Here is a 3929-nt window from a genome sequence, read left to right as displayed (position 1 = left end):
TCATGACAAGGTCTCGCGAACGTAACTCTCTGTACGGTACGGTAATATCCGCGAACGTACCCTGTCACTAATTTATATACTTTAGGTAGGTTAGGACGTACGCGGTAGTGAGTATCCGTCTTCGGCATATTCAGACAGACCAGGTTACCTCCGGCAGTACCTTTCGAGCACATAGACGCGCTCTCTACATCGTAACTGTTCCATACAGGTCATATGTCTACATACTATAAGTCAGCTCTCCATTCATATATGATGTCTATCCTATTATCAGATCACAGAATAGAAGACATGTCATCCTGGTCAACTCTAACTTTCTCTTCAATCGAATCTTATAAATACTATATATACTGACTCAGTTGGACGTTGTAGATGGCACGCCTTGGAGTTGGGAAACGATGTCAAGAAATAGAATCATTTGCGTAACGCGGTCATCCTACGTGCGAACCAGCCAGTCGAAAGACTGTGAATCTCTCCAACTAGGCACAGTAGCCGTAGTAGGCGCGCACGCCGAAAATTATTGATTCCCCCCGTAATTCACGCAAATCCGTCCCTAAAAATAGAATCCCTTCTCGTGTACTATATCTGTCTGCTAGTCGGTTCTTAAAGTTCTTTAAACACTGCACTCGCGTCTAAGAGGGGAGGGATGATAATGCAATATGTGGTGTATTATCCCCAATTATCCAGCTCTAATAGTAATATCAGTTATATCTAGATGCACTATAATATATTAAGAGTGACGCGTGCTATCGAATATTTATAATCTCTTGTTTTAATCTTATGCGTGTGTAACGGCCACACCTGTATGGCAGCTGACAAGTGCCGAACACTACTGCCCGCCCACATATACATCGTATATAATTATAATACATAATACTATGTAAATGTAAAAAAAAAAACATGTAAGAAAAAAAGAGAATAGTGTTTATAATTTACACAAGCAAGGTCTTCTCGGAATTGTCTCTCTCTCTATCAGGACACTGTAAAAGGCTTGCATATATATATAAATTATATATAATATACATATATACATAATATATACGTACAGCTTAACGTAGCATGAGACTCGAAATAAGCGTTGCCGGCCTGTCCGAGACAACCAAGAATTGTGCGCCGGACTAACCTACACCACACCTCCTGAGACTTGTCGCGGTGTGGACAACCAGTATAAAAAGTGTGACTCGAAAAACGCCCCACCCATCCTTTATTTATGGTTTTCTCAGTTCTCCCAACGAGCATTATACCTGCGCCCGCCCATTAATCTATGGGTTGGCAAAAGCCGACCGTCATACTATGCTGGCTATTTCCAACACTGGTCATATGTCAGTTTTCTGATTTGAAGGGTGAAGTCCGATTTTGGAACCAGCAAATCTCAGCAAGTCACCTCATTACACCTATACATTTTGGTATTTTTATTCCATTATATATTTAGAATTTTCCGATGGTTTGCCCAATGCCAAAACAAACAATACAGTGGGATTCATGTTGATTTGCCAGAGAAGTTTAAAAAAAAAGAAATTTATCGTAAGTCAGAAAACACGACACTCTACAATGTAACTAACAATGAAGTGAGGGCGACCAGGAGAAACACGCAAACCGAATCACCCTGACCAACACATCATAACCATTCAAAATATTTGTGGGTGAGAATCCACGCCATTAACTCACCCAGATGCGTCTATTTGTTTTCACAATTCGCAACACACTGAAAATATGATCCTATGATGCCCCTAGATGCGCCCGCCACTGAACAATTAATATCTTGGGAGGCAGCAGAACAGCCACGGCGGATGAGACAAAAATGTGCGCCTTTTCGGCATGGCAACCACCTCAAACAAGAGATTCGCAGAGCGAAGGCAAGAGAGGAAGCCGGTAGATGTGGAGAGGGATGTGGAGAGGCCATTAAAATAACTTAAGCTCATCTACTATTACTTGGCGCAGTGTGCTGTTTTTGGCCAACCCTCCTTGTTAAAAAAAAATCCTGACTACAAACTGTTTTTTGCGGTGTTTTTCTGACAGTATTCATTATGTGATTGAAAATACGGAGATTTGGGATATTTTTGGGAGACAACCAGAAATCTTGGTTGCGGACAAAGCCACATTTGATGCCTGGTTGGTCCGCGACGCGGAGACACCCCACACCTTAATTTATTCTTATTTCGAGCACTATATATATATATATATATCTACTATACTATATATATACATTTGTGTGATACCTCATGCGTACACGCACGCACGCACATGCATATAACTCTATGTATATAAGCTATAGATAGATAGAGATAGCTAGGTACACATCACAGGTAACATTTACACCTGATAATGAGCGCGAGTCGTCGCTGGCGTGTTATCTGTCTAGCAGTGACGTCACGCGCGCTACTGCTGCACCCGTAACTCTCCATTTCACGGCTCGGCTGCGGCGGCAAAAGAGGTGAGAGTGGTTTGGCCGCGTGCCATGTTACTAGGGCTGTAACGATACACAAGCCTCTCGATTCGATCCGGTTCTCGATATTAGCCTCTCGATTCGATCCGGTTCTCGATATTAGCCTCTCGATTCGATGCCCAAAATATTGAAATGTTATCTTATTTTTTATATTTTCATTATTTTGCGATAATAAATTATTAGAAATTGCCAATGAATACTAAATGGTGAATAGACTAGAGAGTCTAGAGAGTATATATATATACACTGCACAGACGCTGAGTAACATTGGTGAGTAACACTCCACAGTATATAGCGTAGTGCCGCCATCTATTGGGGGGAGAAAGTGGTATCGAAGTGGTATCGAAAATACGGGGAAAAATATCGACGATCGGATCGAGGGAAGAGAATCGCGATTCGATTCGATTTCGGTGGATCGTTACAGCCCTACAATAAGTACATGTTACTTACGCGTCGCCCACTTTGCTCGCTCGACCTTGAGTCCACGCCACACACCGTTCCGTTCCCACGTCCATTCCGATGACCGTGGCGATTGGTCGGCCTTCGTGATTGGCCGCGAACTCTTCCTGTAGCGTGCTGACCTCTACTGGCCGTTTAAAGCCGTACGACCTTGACGTGGCGCTAGCCGTTAACGAGCGACCTTGATCGCTGCCCCTGCTCGGCGTTGACCTTGCCACGACCCCTGCCGTGTGTTGGGGTGGGGAGTGCCCCTGGTGTGTAAAACTGTGGGGTGGGGAGCATGGACAGGTGCCTCGACCTTGAATGACCTTTGGTTTGGTGTGACCTTTACCAACCCATGGTCCTCGGACATTGGACTCCCACCACATGTGTGACATTGCCCCCCCCACCCCTTACCACTCGTGACATTGACCCTTGTTCACACAACAACATTGACTCTCATCTGTTGTTGATGTTGACTGTTGACATTGACCCTCATCTGTTGTTGACTGTTGACATTGACCCTCATCTGTTGTTGACTGTTGACATTGACTTGACAATTCGATTTCTCATCTGTTGTTGACGGTTGGACTGTTGACATGACTCTTGCCTGTTGTTGACATGAGCTGATTGACATTGAACTTCCTTGCCTGTTTGTTGACTTATTAGCGACATCCCTCGTCCGTTCGTTGACGTTGCAGGTAATCAGGGTCTATCGAGCAAATTAAGGCAGCAGCACAGCAGCAGCACGCAATGTGGTCAGGCGGTAACGGAGCCAGATCCGTGGCGCGCAGCTGTGCGCAATCATGCACTATCTCGACGTCGCCGCCAGGTTCCTGTCCGCGCGACGCGCCCACGCCGCAGCGCCCAGCCCGTACGCAGAGCCGGCGTCTTGCTGCGCCGCGGACGGATCGCGTGCACGCGGGCAGGCGAAGGGCGGCAACTGGCGTCGTCCGACGACCCGGGAGACGGCCGCGGGCAAAGGACAGCCCAACCAGCATATAACAACATGCCGTGAGGTCTGCTGTGTGTGTGGGGTGGGGGGCGG

At 46.0% G+C, this 3929-nt stretch overlaps 1 long non-coding RNA gene across 1 annotated transcript in view; it reads left to right on the top strand.

Annotated features, from left to right (window-relative positions):
* Positions 1 to 3708, top strand: part of LOC106818856 — a 6085-nt gene extending 2377 nt beyond the window's left edge. Inside the window, exon 3 of the long non-coding RNA XR_001395309.1 lies at positions 3583 to 3708. This is a non-coding gene — a long non-coding RNA (uncharacterized LOC106818856). The remainder of the gene's footprint in view (positions 1 to 3582) is intronic.
* The last annotated feature ends 221 nt before the right edge of the window (positions 3709 to 3929 follow it).

The sequence above is a fragment of the Priapulus caudatus genome, unplaced genomic scaffold, assembly GCF_000485595.1.
Source record: "Priapulus caudatus unplaced genomic scaffold, Priapulus_caudatus-5.0.1 Scaffold2592, whole genome shotgun sequence".
In the NCBI taxonomy this organism is placed as follows: domain Eukaryota; kingdom Metazoa; phylum Priapulida; class Priapulimorpha; order Priapulimorphida; family Priapulidae; genus Priapulus; species Priapulus caudatus.
This window is presented reverse-complemented; position numbering and strand designations above follow the sequence as displayed.